The sequence below is a fragment of the Zingiber officinale genome, chromosome 2B, assembly GCF_018446385.1.
Source record: "Zingiber officinale cultivar Zhangliang chromosome 2B, Zo_v1.1, whole genome shotgun sequence".
NCBI lineage: Eukaryota > Viridiplantae > Streptophyta > Magnoliopsida > Zingiberales > Zingiberaceae > Zingiber > Zingiber officinale.
In genome coordinates this window covers 110,820,182-110,840,024 of record NC_055989.1, presented here as the reverse complement: position 1 = coordinate 110,840,024, position 19,843 = coordinate 110,820,182, and positions in this window count along the sequence as shown.

The window sequence follows — 19,843 nt, the reverse complement described above, 5'->3', positions numbered from 1 at the left end:
CGCCGATGAGTGTGAACCGACCGGCTCTCCTCCTTAGCAACTGGGGTTCATACTCATCGGATGGCGTGGCGCCCGAGCGGAGGAATTCTATGATGGGTGTCCGCCAGTCGCTTGGAAATGTGAGGCCTTCCATCCGGTCGACGTGCGCCACCAACAGTACTTTTTCGATTGGCTGCTGAATTGTGACCGGCGTTATTGAACTCGCAAGTTTGGATAACTCATCAGCTGCTTGATTTTCCGCTCTGGGTATCTTCTGGACAATAACTTCTCTAAAATCGGCTTTAAGCTTCTCGAAGGCTTCAGCGTAGAGCTTGAGCCGAGCACTATTGATCTCGAAGGCACCAGAGAGCTGCTGAGCGGCCAACTGCGAATCCGAATGAAGCGTTACCCGACCGGCTCCCACATGTTGTGCTGCCTGCAAGCCAGCTATGAGGGCCTCATACTCTGCCTCATTTTTTGTAGCTTTATAATCCAGCCGGACGGATAAATGCATCTTTTCTTCTTGCGGAGATAGCAATAATACACCAATACCGCTCCCGAGCCGAGTGGACGATCCGTCCACAAATATCTTCCACATGGCTTCTAGCTCTGGCCTTTGCACTTCGGTGATAAAATCTGCCAAAGATTGTTCCTTGATTGCCGAGCGGGGTTGGTATTGAATATAGAATTCGCTCAATTCTGTAGTCCATTTGATGAGCCGTCCGGACGCTTCTGGATTCAACAGTACTCTTCCTAGTGGACTGTTCGTCCGGACAATGATGGTGTGAGCCAAGAAATATGATCGAAGGCGCCGAGCGGCTAGAACAAGAGAAAAGGCCAACTTCTCGAGCCCGGTGTAACGAGATTCAGCATCTTTTAAAATGTGGCTCAGAAAATACACCGGCTGCTCATCTCCGCTCGACCTCACAAGTGCTGAGCCTACAGCATGCTCAGTTGAAGACAGATAAATATAAAGTGACTCACCCCCGATCGGCTTGGCAAGTACAGGCAGAGAATTAAGATATGTCTTCAATTCTTCGAATGCTCGGTCGCATTCTTCATCCCACTGGAACTTAGTAGCCTTGCGCAGGATCTTGAAGAATGGTAGGCTCCGGTCGACGGTTTTGGAGATAAATCTAGACAATGCCGTTATCCGACCGGTCAGACGCTGCACCTCCCTCAGATTTCCTGGGGGCGGCATGTCTTGTAGGGCTTTTACTTTACTGGGATTTGCTTCAATACCCCCCTCGGTCACTATGTACCCCAAGAAACGCCCTCCTTTTGCTCCGAACAGGCACTTCTGGGGATTTAGCTTGACTCCATATTTGCGCAGCGTTTGGAAGGTTTCCTCCATGTCTTTGAAGAGATCAGCCGCTTGGACGGATTTGATGAGAATGTCGTCCACATACACTTCCAGATTCCGCCCGATCTGCTCCTTGAACACTTTGTTCATCAAGCGTTGATAGGTGGCCCCGGCATTCTTCAACCCGAACGACATCACATTATAGCAGTATGTGCCGTCGGCCGTCACGAAGCTAACTTTTTCTTGGTCTTGCCGGGCGAGCGGCACTTGATGATACCCCTGATAGGCGTCGAGCATGCATATCAACTCGCAGCCGGCCGTGGAGTCCACCAACTGATCAATCCGAGGCAGGGGATAAAAATCTTTCGGGCAAGCTTTGTTGAGATCCCGAAAATCTATGCAGACTCTCCACTTGCCGCCCGGCTTGGAGACCAGCACCACATTAGCCAACCAGCTAGGGAACTGGACCTCGCGTATATGGCCGGCTTCCAAGAGCTTCTCAACTTCCGCCCGGATGATGGCGTTCTGCTCAGCGCTGAAATCCCTTTTTCTCTGCTTCACTGGCCGAGCGTCCGGTCGGACGTGGAGCTCATGCTGCGCTATACTTGGTGAAATTCCGGGCAGCTCATGTGTTGACCAGACGAAGACATCATGGTTTCTTTGGAGGCATTGGATCACCTCCTCCTTCTGGTTGGTCTCCAGATCGGACGCAATAAAGGTTGTGCCCTCCGACCGAGTGGGATGAATCTTCACTTCTTCCTTTTCTTCATAAATTAAAGTGGGAGGCGTTTCTGTTATGGCGTTTACCTCGATCCGGGGCACCTTCCGAGCGGAACTGGCTTCGGCTCGGACCATCTCGACGTAACATCGCCGAGCTGCTAGTTGATCTCCCTGTACTTCTCCCTCTTTGTCCTCGACGGGGAACTTGATCTTCTGGTGAAAGGTGGAGACGGCCGCTCGGAACTCGTTAAGCGCCGGTCGTCCCAAAATTACGTTGTAGGATGAGGGCGAGTTCACCACCACGAAATTTGCTGTCCGCGTCCTCCTGAGCGACTCTTCTCCTAGAGAGATAGCCCGTCGGATCTGTCCGACCGGCAGAACTTAGTTGCCCATAAACCCGTAGAGCGGGGTTGTCATGGGCAACAGCTCGGCTCGATCAATTTGTAGTTGATCGAAGGCTTTCTTGAATATGATATTGACAGAGCTCTCTGTGTCAATAAAAACGCGGTGGATTGTATAATTTGCTATTATCGCTTTGATGAGGAGAGCGTCGTCATGCGGCACTTTGACTCCTTCCAAGTCCCCGGGCCCAAAACTGATTTCGGGTCCGCTCGCCCGCTCTTGGCTACAGCCGACCGCATGGATCTGGAGTTGCCGGACGCTCGCTTTTCTTACTCGGTTGGAGTCCCCTCCGGTCGGCCCGCCAGCAATAATGTTGATCTCGCCTCGGGAAGTATTGCTTCTATTTTCTTCTTCCCGAGCGGACGGTCGAGACCGTTCTCGTGACTTTCGGGAATTCTCCGGCCTTGGGGAACGATGCCGATCGGGAGTCTGTTGCTGCTGTGGCCTATCGGCTTGCGTCCGATCGGCTTCATGAGTTCTCTGTCGCCTGTCGACTGAGGGAGACCGTCGTCCGGCATTCCGGGGCACAGGATGAGCCACGAAGGGAAGACTTCGACAATCCCTTGTGTTGTGTGTATCCGTCCGGTGGAAGGAACAGAACATCGGGGTCCATTTCTTCCTTGTCTTGGGCCGGGCGGCAGCTACCTCTTGCACATGGGACCTGACGTGGGGGGATCGGATTGCTTCGACCCTTGGTCCTCTGGGCGGCTGATGTGTAACGTGTGGTTTCCGCTCGGCCGGAGGAGCCCTCTCGGTTGGAGTTTCGTTTTTCCTAGCCGCTTGTGCCTCTTCCACGTTGATGTATTCGTTCGCCCGATGTAGCATGTGATCATAGTCTTGGGGCGGCTTTCGGATGAGCGATCGGAAGAAATCCTCATCCACTAGGCCTTGTGTGAAGGCATTCATCATGGTTTCCGAGGTGGCCGTCGGAATGTCCATCGCCACTTGGTTGAACCGCTGGATGTAAGCTCGGAGCGATTCACGGGCTTCTTGCTTGATGGCGAACAGGCTCACGCTCGTTTTCTGGTAGCGTCGGCTGCTTGCAAAATGGTGGAGGAAGGCCGTTCGGAAGTCCTTGAAGCTTGTGATGGATCCGTCCGGCAACCTCCGAAACCACCGTTGAGCCGATCCCGAGAGAGTGGTGAGGAAAACTCGGCACTTTACTCCATCTGTGTATTGATGGAGAGTAGCTGTGTTATCGAACTTACCCAGATGATCATCCGGGTCGGTTTTTCCATTATAGTTGCCGATCGTCGGAGGCACGTAGTGCTTTGGCAGGGGATCTCGTAGAATAGCCTCTGAAAATTGGCAATTGATCCGCTCGGACGATGCGTCCGCTCGGGGGGCTTTCCCTTTTCTATCTTCTCGTCTAGGCATTTCATCTGAAGAAGATCCCCGGTCCTTTTGAGCTGCTGCAGCTTCAGGGGTGCGGAATAAGGCTCGATGAAATGCAACGGTGGCCGGTGGTGCTTCCGCTCGGCCACCAGACGATGATGTTGCTTGCTGCTCCGGCCGCTCGACTGTAGCTTTCTGTTTTTGCTCTACGAGCTTGGCGGCCCTTATCTCGATCAGAGCGTCGAGTTCCTCGTTCGAAAGCGTCACCATATGTTGTCGTCCAGCCTCGTCCATTGTTTCCGATCAGATGCAGGAGCGTTCCCACAGACGGCGCCAAATTGATCCTGTCCGAATCGCCGAACCAAAGGACGCTGGGCACGTGGCGCGCTCCTAGTCGATGGCGTAGGCCTCCGAAGCTCCGGCGAACCTGCACAGAAGTCGGGCCGGGAAGGGGTTCCCGGTGGCGACCCTCCGACGCTCAAGTCAGGTGAAGCTCAATAGAAAGAAAGTGGCTCCGAGACTCGTAGAATACGTACCTCAGGCGAAGGGTGAGGGCCTTTATATAGAGCAGCAGAAAAGCGAGTGCACACATACCGAGGTGTACACGTGTCCATGGCCCATACCCCAGTAAGGGCTTGTCAGTGAGCTTACCTGACCCATACTGCTACAGTCCAGGCATGTCCTCGATGGGACAGCAGAATCTTCTGTCATAAGATTTGGAGTATGGCTTACATGCGGAACATACTCGCTGTCAGACAAAGATGTCCCTTGTCCTCTTCCCCTTCAATCCAGATCTGGCGTCCGACCGGCCAACTTCCGCGACAGCCGTCCGGATGTATACGGTGGTCTACTTGGGAGATTCTTAATCACGTGCTTTGTGGAGACCATTAGCAGCATGTTACCTTATGGCTTTGGCCGAGCGTGCAGTCCGCTCGGCCCCGCAATCTTTTTCACTGAGCGTCGGAACCCTGACTTCCTACAGGACGCCTTTAACCATCAGCCCGACACCGGTCGGCCGGCCGGTCGGACCCAGCCCTCTCCGGACGTTGACTCCACCGAACGGCCGGTCGGTCGTTCGAACTTCCCATCTCCGGACGGGCCGCCTTCCACTTTGACTTCCACATGGCGTTGACGTCACCGAACGGGGTCCCCTGTTCTTACCACCGGATCAAAAAGGGAGAAGGAAAAACTCTTGGATGATTTTATTTTATATAAAAAGTTTTTCTTTATTTGTCTTGGGCAAGTAATATAAAAGAATGGGTGAGGGGGCTTTATGAGACACAACTCTTATTCTTTGGCTTGGAGACTCTCTTGGTGGTCGGCCCCTCTCTCCCTCTCTTCTCCCTTTGCTCTCTTTTCTATTGTGGTGGTGGTGGTCGAATATTACAAGGAGGAGAAGCTATTTTGGGTGGTGTTCATCTTGGAGGATCGTCGCCCACACGACGTCCAAGGCGAGGCGAGGAATACGGCAGAAGATCTCGAGGTCATTAGCTTACAAAGAGAAGGTATAACTAGTAATTTTCTTCCGTATCATACTAGTAATTTTCTTTGTAAGAATTCTAAATACAAGAGGCAATTAGATCTAGTTTATCGAATTTATTTTTTGAGTTTGTGTTTTCTTCTTTTTTGAATTTATGATTCGATTGCTCTTTTTGGTTAACCTAGAGTTATTTAAGGAAATTAAATATTAGCTTTCCATAAAAAGCTTTGTCTAGGCGGTGGTGGTTGCTCCCATATCCAAGAAGGTCATGTGCTTCGCCATGCAGTTCTGGAAGCCAATTTTGAAAATTAATATTTAATGGAATTAATAACATAGGTGGATTTGAATCAATAGTGTTAAGTTCCGCTTGCGATTCAAACCTAAATCATTAAGAACAGATAAGTTAAATTTGGAATCAATGATGTTAAGTTCCGTCTGCGATTCCTAATTTGACTTCTAAAGAACACAATAGGTTATTTAAGGAAAGGTTCGACACTTGTACAAAAATTTTTGTACAGTGGAACTGGTATGTTTTCCTAGGACTAACCAACAATGCCGCACAAGCCACATACTCAGCTTCCATTGTCAACAAGGCTACACAAGCTTGCTTCTTGCTGTTCCATGAGATGGCGCCATCATTCAGCAAGAAGACATAGCCAGATGTAGATTTTCTATCATCAAGGTCCCCTGCCCAATCTGCATCTGTGTAGCCACTTAGGCTCATATCTGATCCTTAGAAACAGTAGCAATAATCCGTTGTTCTTTTAAGATATCTGAATATCCTCTTCATTGCTTTCTAATGTCTCGATCCTAGGTTTGACTGGAAACAACTAGCTAAGCCAACAGCATAGTTTATATCAAGATAAGTACACAACATAGTGTACATTAAATTACTAATAACACTGGCATATGATTTTTTTCTTCATTTCGACTATTTCCTTAGGAGTCTTGGGATGCACACTTTTGCTCAAAACAGTACCTCTTACTATAAGCATCTGTTCGATATTGCAATCTGACATATTGAAGTGTTGTAGCATCTTAGTGATATAAGCTTTTTGAGATAAACCCAAAAGTCTTTTTGATCAATCTCTAATGATGTTCACTCCTAAGATGTACTCTGCTTCTCCCATATCTATTATGTCAAATTACGATAAAAGCCAAGATTTGACTTCTATCACACACTTTATGTCACTTCCAGCTATTAGCATATCATCAACATATAATGATAAAATGACAAACTTTCCTTTTTTTTCCTTTCTAAAGTAAACACAATGATCCTCATTGATCATTTCAAAACCATAAGACAAAATGACTTTATTAAATCTCATGTTATATTGTCTTAACGCTTGCTTTAGCCCATATATAGACTTCCTAAGTCTACATACTCTATTCTCTTGGCCTTCAGCAATATAACCTTCTAGTTGTACCATATAGATTTCTTCGTCAAGATAACCATTAAGGAAAGCCATTTTTACATCCATCTGATGTAATTCCATATCAAATTGTGCTACTATAGCTAGGATGACACGTATTGACACAAACTTCACAATTGGAAAGAATGTCTCTTCAAAGTCAATACCCTCCATTTGGGTATATCCTTTTGCAACTAATCGAGCTTTGTATAGATTAATCAATCCATCTTCTTTCCTCTTTATTTTGAGAATCCACTTATTCTCAATAGCCCTTCAGCCCGGAGGAAGATCGACTAAATCCTAAACTTGATTCTTTCTCATTGACTCTATTTCCTAATCCATTGCAATTTTCCATTTTTCTTTTACTGAGCTTCTCAAAGCTTCCTTAACTGTTCGAGGTTCCTCATCATCAACTGGGAGAATCATCAATGTCTCACTCTCAATATCAAACATTCTCCAAGGAATAATCTAACGACTACTTTTTCGTAGGTTAGACTGTTGAGAAACTGACTCATTCAGTGGCAAATTACTCCCACTAAGTTGACTAGATTCATGCATCTCCTGATTTGTTGATAAAGGAATATTATCCTCTTCCTCTATCTCATATAGAGAAATTGTCTTATCAACTTCACCTCATGTTGGGAACTCAGTTTCAAGAAAAGTAGCATCTCTTGACTTTATTTCAGAGATGGTTCTATCTTGTCGCTCACCAATAAAAACATAACCCTTAAAAGTCTCAGAATACCTTATAAAGATACACCTCTTACCTCTAATACCTTATAAAGATACACTTCTTATCTCTGGGTCCTAATTTTTCATATTCGTGAGTTTTATCATGAACATAGGCAGCTGATCCCTAAGATCTCAGATTACTCAAATCTAGTTTTCTACTTGTCCAACGTTCATATGGGGGTAGATGGAACTGATTTTGAAGGTACTTTGTTAAGTACATAGGTCGCAACTAATAATACATCTCCCCAATAAGAGATTGGCAAAGTAGCCTGCGCCATCATAGACCTAACCATTTCAAGAAGAGTCATATTTCTTCTTTCAGCAACCCTATTTTGCTGTGGAGTTCCAGGGATAGTTAGCTGTCTAATAATCTCTTTCTCAATACATATTATCTTGAACTGATCAGACAAATATTCACCTCAATGGTCAGTGCGCAAGGTTTTAACCTTACGTTCCAATTAATTCTCAACTTCGTTCAAGTAACGAATAAAATAATATAATACTTCAGATTTGTGAGAAATCAAATACACATGACCAAAATGTGTGAAGTCATCAATAAATGTAATGAAAAAAAACTCCCATTTCTAGCATTTATATTCATTGGACCACAAATATTCGAATGAATTAATTGTAATGGTGATTCAGCCCTAATAGCCTTACCAAATGGTTTCATTGTCGTCTTTCCAACAAGACAATGCTCACATATAGACAAGTTAATCTTAGCATGAGTGCCTAAAAGGTTCTCCTTAGCTAATCTATTCATTCGTTATTGTCCTATATGTCCTAATCTAGCATGCCAAATTTCATCATTAACATCAGCATTACTAGTAAGAGCAATGTTTGAAAAACAACCATCATTATTATTTGGTTCTACATCAAGAACCATAAAACCAATTGTTACATATCCATGCCCAATTAACACAGAGTTAATTCGAAGTTCCACACAATGACTATAAAAATTTACACAATAACCTAAATCAAGAAAACAAATGACAGAAACTAGATTCCATCGAATCTCAAGAGCATACAGAACATCATGTAGAAACAGGATACGCCCACCACGCAGGTTGAGCTTGCAAGTGTCAATTCCTTTGACTTCAATTCTTGCATTGTTTCCTGCATATATCTATTTGTTGTCAGCTGGTGCCCGATGGTACTCCACATATGTAGCTCGATCACGTGCTACGTGGTTCGTTGCTCCTGAATCTACAATCTACAAATAATACGAATTAGCTAACAACACTGTACTTGCAACTTGATGCCAATGGAAAGAAGATAGAGATGAATCTACCTTTTTAGGCTCAGTACAATCCCGAGCAAAATGGCCCTTCTTGCCTCAGTTGAAGCAGGTCAACTTACTCCTAGGTTTTTGTCCATATTTCTTTCCTTTCTTCTTGATTTGGTTTCTAACAACAACAACACTAGCCTCCTTTCCTTTTCCATTTCCTTTCTTAAACCATCTTTTCTTATTCTTGGAACTAGAACATTCAGCTACAAAAGCTTGACCAGAAATCCTTGTGAATTCAATCCTCTCCGTCTTAAGTTCAACATGGCGTGAGACATCGGTGAAAGTCTCGATACTCTCACTATGGGTCCGATTCTGTTTCATTGCTTCCCAAGAATCAGGAAGGAAATGGATAACTGCTTGAACCTGTTGTTCATCCGTCAATGCATGACCAGTAGTCTTAAGTTCTCGAATCATGTTACCCATCTCCTGAGATGTGGGGCCATGGTAACATTCGAATGTTTTTTACAGCTATCAAACATAATTGTTAGCTGATGGAGCTTACTGAGACTTACTCTACTGTACTTCTCTCTAAGGGCTACCCAGATAGCATGAGCCGATGGTAATGGCTCATACTCAAATACCAGGTTATCCACCATTGAACTAATCAATATTCCCTTAGTGATGGAGTCATTCCTTTTCATGCCTTATAGGCATCACTCACGTCTGTGTTGTGCTGTAGAACCATCAGCTGGTTCTTCCATGAATTGATTTACAGCCTTTAGAATTTCTTGTTCCTCAAGAACGTATTGTATCTTAAGGTGTCAGATTTTATATTATCCCTATATAATTTCTCTCCCTTATTAAGTTTAGCTATGTGTTTTTAGTTGCCATGATCTACATAAATAAACACATTATTTATTATTTCAGTGTAATTCATATATGTGTAATTAATTATTGACTCAGTGTAAATTAGAATTAGTTTACAAAATCAAGTGATAACTTTGTTTTCACTCATCATTTGTATGTTCTAATCTAATCAACATTGATCAATTATATTACACATATCTCATCTAATGAACGAATCATTTAATATGAACGATTCATAATTAAAATGAACTAATCATTTTATTGAACATGAAAGAATCATGTATATATAAACTAATCATATCAAGAAATGAACTAATCATTTTCAAGTTTGTTAACATATGACATAATTTTTCATTATATAATTCTGTTCGTACATAACGACAGAAATTATTACATGACTCAAAAAACTAAATGAGCTAATACTGTTCATACATAACGATAGTAAATAGAACACTAATAAATTAGATAGGCCAACACCGCTCCCACTAGGACAAATACTAGTGCAGCGGCCAACATTATCCCTATTAACTTGGTCTCATTTAGAATAATCTTAGATGGGGCAACTTCAGGATTCTTCATCAGATCCATTTCTGGATCCTCCTCGAACATTTCCTGGTCCTCTTCAGACTCTTCAGGCTCTTCTTCACCCATATAGTGAAGTAGTTCCTCACACAGTTCTGAATATGTGACGCGCCCTTCATGACGTCCTCATACATAGTCTGTTATTACCCTAGGATACTCTAGCAATGAATGCATCAATGCACAGATCCTATAACTATCCAAGACTAGAAACTCTTCTTGCTCAAGTTCTAGAATAGTCTATCAAGCCTTCTAACATATCCGTCGACTCCATAAGCAGACTTATACTCTATCTCCGGAATCTCCCCCCGGAGCTAATTTCGTCGCACTTCGCGACAAGTCAATGTGGTAATCGTCCAAGCCATCTGAAAAATTGAATTTAAATAAGTCAGTACAAAAGTGACTAACCAGTACAAAATCAGTTTAATTCAATATATATAGATATAGAACCATCATTATAAATCAAGAAAAATAAATCTTCTTGATTTTCAGGAGTTTAAGTTGACTGACCGATTGGACCGGTCGATCAGGAATCCGGATCTTAAGCTTAGTCTATTGTCCTCATTAGAACTAATCTAATTGGACAGGGATTTCTGACCTATGTTTTGTTATTATTTAAGCTCATTTGAGTCAATCTCAGACTCATTAATCAAATTCAAGTCCATTTGATCAATCCAATGCTCATTGTATTAAGTTTGATCCATTAGAACATATCTAATCTTTTTAATCAATTCTGACACAATAGAACTAATCTTGTCATATTTGATCAGTTCAATTTGTGTAATCAAAATGACCCCAATTAATTCAATAATAAATCGAACTGGTTTAAACCAACAAATAATTTGAACCAGATCTAGGAATTATTGAATCAATCTGGTCTGCTTAAATCAACTAATAATTTAAGCCAGACTTGGATTTGATTAGATAAGTTGGTCTCATTCAATTTTCAACTAATTGAATCCCAAATTAATTAAATATATATTTATTAATTAATAATACATTTCTCTATGTATTTAATTAATTAATAAATATATTCAATTAAATTTTAAACCACGGTTCATGCATGCAATGAACAGGATTTTGTTTTGTTTTTTTATTGCTGTGCTTCGTCAAAACGAAGCACTGTTCATCGCGTTTTTGAATCGATTAAAAACTTTATTCAATCGATTCAATTGAATCGAATCAATTGATTTAATTAATTCAGAATTCAATCGATAAAAATATAGCTTCGTCATTTCAATCGATTGAGCTATTATTTGAATCGATTCAAGTTATCTTAATAGATTAGTTAATTGATTAAACTACTTCTTCTCGTCTCTATCGCCGATCGCGACATTCTTTTCTTCTTCCACGACGAACGAGGTTGTCGCGATTATCGATTGTCGGCCTCCCGACGTGGCTGTCGGCACTCTCTGGCCATGGAAGCCGATAGCTAACAACCTCTCAGAGCTTGACAACTGCGACAGATCACGACCCAATCGCGATCTCTCCTGGCGAAGGCGACCGAGAGATTTTCATTTCGATGAAGAGACCAGTTTCATGCTTAGGCATGGCTCTAATATCATTGTTACTTATTTGTCAGCATGGATCAAACATAGGACAAAGCTGTAACCACTCACAGTGATCTCCCGATGAAATCGAAGAAGAATCGTCGGACGTTGCTGCTATCGAAAGCATGATCACGGGTAATCAAAAAGTGCTTCAAGGTTCACGAGCCAAATCCCCAGCCTCTCGGACGTTCTCCTTTGTTCGACCAACATTGATCATCGTCGCCTCACCCCTTATGCTCTTGCCGATTTCTTCTGAAGGCTTGGACGCACCATTTATAAGAAGATTGAGGAAGACGAAGGGTAAAGGATGCCCCTTTGTCTCCTTGGCGTTTGCAGCAAAGAGAGATGTTTACAACAATGAGAGAAATAAAGGGGAAATGGTGCCCCTTCGTCTCCTGCAACGCCCCTGTTGGTTACTACTCGGAAAACCTAGAGGTTCCACTGTACAAAAATTTTGTACAAGGGTCTGAACCTTTTCCTAGCTACCATGTGTTCTTTTAAATTAAATTTTGGATCGCCTGCAGAACTTAACACGTTTGATCCAAAACTTAATCTATTTGTTCTTTTAGGTTTTGACTTGGATCTCCTGCGGAACTTAACACGTTCGACCCAAATCACCTTAAGTTATTAATTCCATTAAATATTAATTTCCATAACTGGTTCCCAGTACTGACGTGGCGAGGCACATGGCCTTCTTGGATCTGGGAGCAACCACCACCGACTAGACAAAAGCTTTTATGGAAAGCTAATATTTAATTTCCTAAAATAACTTTAGGTCAACCAAAAAGAACAATCAAATCACAAGGAAAAGAAAAACAAAAGAACACTATATCGAAAACAAATTTGAAACACTAAAATCGTATGCCTCTTGTATTTGGTATTATTTCCATAAATAACTAGTATGATGCGGAAAAGGAAAAACTACTAGTTATACCTTCTAGAAAGACCTCTTGATCTTCTACCGTATTCCTCTTCTAACCTCGGACGTTGTGTGGGCAACGATCTTCCGAGATGAGAAACCACCAATCACCTTCTTCTTCCTTGCAAGTTTCGGCCATCAAAACATCTTCTAGGATGAAGAGGTTCGGCCACCACCACCATGCTCCAAGGGATGCTAGAAACAAGGCTTGCTTTCTCTCCTTCTTCTCCTTCCTTGATCCGGCCACTAACAAAAGCTCCACCAAGAGATATGTTTCGGCCAACAAGAGGAGAGGAGAGAAATAGGGCCGGCCACCAAAACCAAAGAGGAGAGGAAAGAAAAAGAATAGAAGTTCACCTCTTGAAGGCTCCTCTACCTCCTCTTTTATAATCCTTGGTTTTGGCAAATAGGGAAATTTTAATAAAAACTTCCTTAATTCTTTTGCCATGAAAAGGAAAAAATTATTTAATTAAAAATAATTTTTCTTCTCACAATTATAATGGCCGGCCACACCTATTCTCCAAGCAAATAAAAATTTTAAACACAAATTAAAACTTCCTTATTTGCTTCCGGAAATTTTATAAAAATTTCTCCAATAATTTTAATCCTTCATGATTGGTTAATAAAAAGGAAATTTTATAAATTAAAATCTTTCTTTTAAACATGTGGATAAAAAGAAAGTTATCTCTAAAAATTAAAATCTCTTTTAATCTACAAATAAGGAAAAATATCAAATCTTTTCTTAATCTCTTGTAGAAACTTATAAAAGAGAATATTTAATTTTTAAACTTTCTTTTAAATCATGAACATGGTTAAAAAGGAAAGTTTTTCTTAAATTTTAAAATCCTCCTTTAATCAACAAATAAGGAAAGATTCCAAATTTTAAACTTTCTTTTAAACATGTAGATGATTTTCAAATAAGGAAAATTTTTACCAAAAATTAAAACCATCCTTTTAAACTACAAATAAGGAAAGAGATTAATCTCTTCTCTTAATCTTTTGTAGAAAGCTATAAAAGGAAATTTTTAATTTTTAAACTCTCTTTTAAAATCATGATATCCACATAAGAAATAATTTTAATAAAAAATCCTTTTTAATATTCTAGTGGCCGGCCACCTAAGCTTGGGACCCATGCTTTGGTCGGCCACCTACATGGCCCATCCTCTTGGTCTTGGACGGCCCTAGCTTGGGTTTCAAGCTAGCTTGGCTGACCCCATTGGATGGGTAAGAAGGTGGGTATGCGGTGGGTATAAATCTCTATATACTAGAGGCTACGATAGAGACCGAGAGGAGGAATTGGTTTTGGTCTCCCGATGAAATTAAGCATCCCGTGTTCGCCCCGAACACACAACTTAATTTCATCAATAATAATTCATTCCACTAAAGAACTATTATTGAACTACCGCACCAATCCCAAATTACATTTTGGGCTCCTTCTTATTATGAGTGTGTTAATCTCCCTGTGTTTAAGATAACAAATGTCCACTGATTAAGTAAGTTACTGACAACTCACTTAATTAATATCTAGCTCCAAGAGTAGTACCACTCAACTTCATCGTCATGTCGGACTAAGTCCACCTGCAGGGTTTAACATGACAATCCTTATGAGCTCCTCTTGGGGACATTCTCAACCTAGATCACTAGGACACAGTTTCCTTCTATAATCAACAACACACACTATAAGTGATATCATTTCCCAACTTATCGGGCTTATTGATTCATCGAACTAAATCTCACCCATTGATAAATTAAAGAAATAAATATCAAATATATGTGCTTGTTATTATATTAGGATTAAGAGCACACACTTCCATAATAACTGAGGTCTTTGTTTCTTTATAAAGTCAGTATAAAAGAAACGTCCTCTAATGGTCCTACTCAATACACTCTAAGTGTACTAGTGTAATTATATAGTTAAGATAAACTAATACCTAATTACACTACGACCTTCCAATGGTTTGTTCCTTTCCATTATGGTCGTGAGCTACTGTTTATAATTTATAAGATACATGATCCTCTGTGTGTGACACCACACACCATGTTATCTACAATATAAATTAATTGAACAACTACATTTATCATAAATGTAAACATTTGACCAATGTGATTCTTATTTCTAGATAAATGTTTATACCAAAAGCTAGACTTTTAGTATACACTCTAACAATCTCCCACTTATACTAAAAGACTAAGCTGCCATATCTGCTGCCATACATCTGATTCCCATGCCTTTCAAAAAGCTCTTGCCTTAAGGACCTCAGGTTATCATCTGATGTAATCTAGGCGGAAACAACTTCTCCTCGTTTATACGATTTCTCGTATTGGGTGGTACTTGCGCTCTATTGTGTTTTCTTGCCTTATAGACTTATGGTTTCTTCAAGTTTGCTACTGCACCAATGTTATTACAATAAATTGTAATAATCTTTGGACAAACCAGAAATCATATCTAAGTCTATCTTGAGGTTATTGAGTCATTTAGCTTTTATGGCTATCTCAGAGGCTTGCCATATACTCAGCTTCTATGGTGGAGTCCAGAAAAACACATATGCTTATCACTCTTCCATAGTTATGACTTTACCTCCTAAAGTAAACACAAAACCCCGAGGTTGACTTATTATTGTCCCTATCCGATTGGAAGTCAAAATCCATGCAACCCACAGGGACTAAATTAACTGCCTTGTAAGCTAGCATATAATCTCTAGTTCCTTTAAGGTACTTTAATATATGCTTTACTGCAGTCCAATGTCCTTGTCTAGGGTTACTTTGATATCTGCTAACTATGCCCTTGGCAAAACAGATTTCTGATCTCGTGCATAGCATACATTAGGTTGTCTAACTGCCGAAGCATAAAGAGCTGCCTACATGTCCTCAATCTCCTTTGATGTCATCGAAGACATCTCTTTAGATAAAGACACTCCATGCTTAAAAGGTAAGAAACCTTTCTAGGAGTTTTGCATGCTTAAAACGAGCAAGGATTTTTCCGATGTATCAAGCTTAGGATAAGTATATTTTTCTTGCGATCCTTTGATCTAAAAAATATATACATTCTCCCAAGTCCTTTATATCGAATTATTTGGACTACCATACCCTTACTTCTGACAATATTTTGATATTGTTTCCAACTACCAAAAATGTTATCTACGTATAGTACAAGAAATACCACCACGTTTCCATCACACCTTTTGTATATACAAGACTTATCCGTTTACTCAATAAATCCATAGGTCTGGATTACTTTGATAAACTGGATGTTCCAAGACCTTGAAGCTTTGCATCAGTCCATAGACTGATTGAGCTTGCACATAAGATACTCTTAGCCTTTGCAATGAACCCTTCTGGTTGCTTTATATGGATGCTTTCTTCAAGACTTCCATTAAGGAATGTTGTCTTGACATCCACTTACCAAATAGATAAAAGTATCCGGATAGATTTAAGCATGGCTACCAGTGAAAAAGTTTCCTTTTTCATCTAGCCTTGCTTTGAAAGTTTCTACCTTCCTGTCTATCCCTCTTTTCCTATTATAGACCTTTTTATACCCAAAGGCTTTTACACCATTTGGTGGTTCTACAAGCTTCCAGATTTTATTAGAATACATATATTCTAATTCTGTTATTCATTACTCTTTGCCAAGATATTGCATCTTTATCTTGGAGTGTTTCGTCATATGTCCGGAGATCAGGTTCATGTCCTCCAGGGATCGAGTCCAAAAACTCTCCCAAAACATGAATCTTTTTAGGTTGCCTAACAACCCTCCCACTACGACAAGGCACTTTCTGCAATTGTGTATCATTTGTGATACGTGTTGCAGTTTCCTTGTGGTATCTCATCTTGTACAATTGATACTAGATTAGACATGTCTTTTATTATTTCCTTAAGAACAAATTTTCTTATGGGCACGTGGTTTATTACATAGTCCTTTTCTAAAAATCGGTCATTGATGCTAACAATGACCTTCTGATTTTTAAGACTATAAACCTACTTTCATTTCTCTAGGATAACCCACAAACAAGTGAATTCCTATCCAACTTATCATTGTCTCTCTTCAGCATATGTGCTGGACTACCCGAATCCGAATAGGCTTACGCCTATTCAGCAGTTCTATATGAGTAGAGAGTTCTGACTTTGGAAGGTACTATATTCACTTCCGTTTCCAGAGTATATCCTAAAAATGATTTTGGTAATATTCTAAATAACTCATCAATCTACTTATTTCCATAAGAGTCCTATACCTTCCTTTTTCTACACCATTCTGTTGGGGTGTACCAGGTGCAGTTAGTTGGAATTGAATCCCTACTTCTGATAAGTGACTCCTAAATTCTCCCAAGAGGTACTTGCCACTATGTTCTAACCATAGTGACTTTTACTTTAACATTTCTCTGCATCAGCCTTGTACTATTTGAACTAATCAAAGTACTTAGTCTTGCGGTACATTAAGTAAATTTATTTGTATCTTGAATAGTTGTCTATAAAATAGACGAAATATTCAATACTACCTCTTGTCTGGATAGTCATAGGATCACACAAATCAGAATGAACCAATTTCAATATATCTTTGACTCCATATCCCTTAGATTTAAAAGCTTCTTGGTTATTTTTTCTTCCAAGTAAGACTCACAGGTTGGAAAGATTTCCACTACCAATGAACCCAAAAGTTCATTAGCTACCAATGAATCCTACTCAAGTTAATATAACCTAGCCTTAGATGCCAAAGATATTAATGGTTCATTTCCGAAGGTTGCTTTCTCTTAAAATTAGAAGATGTGTTACTAATTTCCATTTGTTGCATCGTGGGAGTTATTGGATTTATAAATTGTCAACCAACGTACCAGAACAGATAACTTCCCTCTTTTTCTTAATAACAACTTTGTTATTAAAAGAGGCAGAATATCAAGTTCTTTGAATAGTTTAGAAACTGAAAACTAGTTCTTTCTAAACTTGGTGCGTAAAGACAATTACTCAAAAATCCATGTTTTATTCTTATCAAAAGATAAACATCTCCCACTGCAACAGCTACCATTTTTACAGTAGTGCACATGTGGACGGTGTTTTAATTTTCATTTAGTTGCCGGATTTCCTGGAACCCTGCAATGAATTGCGGACATGATTGATGACATCTGTATCTACACTCCATGTTCTGGTAGATAACACCACTAAACATGTTTCAACTAATGAATTAAATACACCTATATTGTTCTTAGTTCTAAGAAGACAGTCTACCTTAATGTCCAAGTCCTATTTCCAATCATTACAATTGGGACTACTAAGTCTTTTCTATAGTATAACAACTAGGGGATTGACAAACATTTTAAATCCTAAGAATCACAAAAATATTTGGTCAAGATCAATTCTTTAAAATCCCCATGAATTTTGTATGCCACGATAGTGTGGACGTATACAAAATCAAAGAGGAGATTTTATCCATTAATTTTATTATCTCGTCAACTTTACTTTATGACGAATAAAATTAATAGTTGATCTGTCTTTGATCAAATATTTGGTCAAAACTTTTTGAATTTAAAATAACATTGATTGCTCAAACAATATTATTTAAATTCACCAACACCTCAAACACCGTGAATTTTGCATGCCACGTTAGTGTGGACGTATACAAATTCAACATTTGTAAAAGGAGGGTTTTAACCCATTAATTTTATTATCTCGTCAACCTAACTTTTTGACAGATAAAATTAATAGTTGGTATCATTTGGTCACACAAATAATAGCAGTGACTCCGATGGGGAGGATACTGTTAGATGTGTCTAAGTGTATACCATTACTTGACACTAAGTCCATTAATAAGATTATGCCCCTTCCGTTGGGGAAGATCACACGCTCTTAATTAACTTCCTATAGTCATCCAAAAATGGAAGTCTGTTCTAGTGATCCACAAACAAGCTCATCCGTTATGGAGGAAGGCACTCAGAGCCAACGCGCAAGCTTGTTTGCATCACTTACAAACCAGTAATGGAGACCATGGAATTTACTTAAAAATCCTTCTCCCACTTAGTTATTTATAAATGAGGAATTTTAACTATGCTAGTTTACCTAACATGCATACTAACAAGTACACACAACACAGCATAAAAAGCAATAAATAGAAAAGCAAATTTTCAACTATTATGGCTTTTATCTATTGTTGTCCTCCGTGTGTCGCCAACCCTAGCTGCTGCCATCTTTGGCCACCGTCACCGGGTCTCGTTGTCGCATCCATCTTGCTCCTTGTTCCGGTGCGCCTCTGGTCCTCAAAAGGTTCCACGCCTTGCAAGATTTGATCCGCGACATAAATAGAATTTTACATTTTCCGATCCTATATTCCTCGAAGGAATGTACATGTAAACTAGATCGATCATAAAATAAAATTTACATCCATCGATCCTATATTCCATAAAAGGAATGTACATGTAACTAGATCAAAAATAAAATCCTAATAAAACTAAATACAGCTCCTGCTGTATTTTATAATACAATCATGCACACACAATAAAATGCCCTTGATATGTCCAAGGGTCCAATCACACACATAATAACTATAAGCCATAATAGTTGGATCCTGCATCCACAAAGTTAGCACATCCTACTATTAACCTGCCTAAATTATGTATGACATGTGCATAGTTAAACTAATACCAAATACACAGAGGCAAAACCCTAGCTCTGATACAAATTGTTGGTTACTACTCGGAAAACCTAGAGGTTCCACTGTACAAAAATTTTGTACAAAGGTCTGAACCTTTTCCTAGCTACCATGTGTTCTTTTAAATTAAATTTTGTATCGCCTGCGGAACTTAACACGTTTGATCCAAAACTTAATCTATTTGTTCTTTTAGGTTTTGACTTAGATCTCCTGCGGAACTTAACACGTTCGACCCAAATCACCTTAAGTTATTAATTCCATTAAATATTAATTTCCATAATTGGTTCCCAGTACTGACGTGGCGAGGCACATGGCCTTCTTGGATATGGGAGCAACCACCACCGACTAGACAAAACCTTTTATGGAAAGCTAATATTTAATTTCCTAAAATAACTTTAGGTCAACCAAAAAGAACAATCAAATCACAAGGAAAAGAAAAACAAAAGAACACTATATCGAAAACAAATTCGAAACACTAAAATCGTATGCCTCTTGTATTTGGTATTATTTCCATAAATAACTAGTATGATGCGGAAAAGGAAAAACTACTAGTTATACCTTCTAGAAAGACCTCTTGATCTTCTACCGTATTCCTCTTCTAACCTCGGACGTTGTGTGGGCAACGATCTTCCGAGATGAGAAACCACCAATCACCTTCTTCTTTCTTGCAAGTTTCGGCCATCAAAACATCTTCTAGGATGAA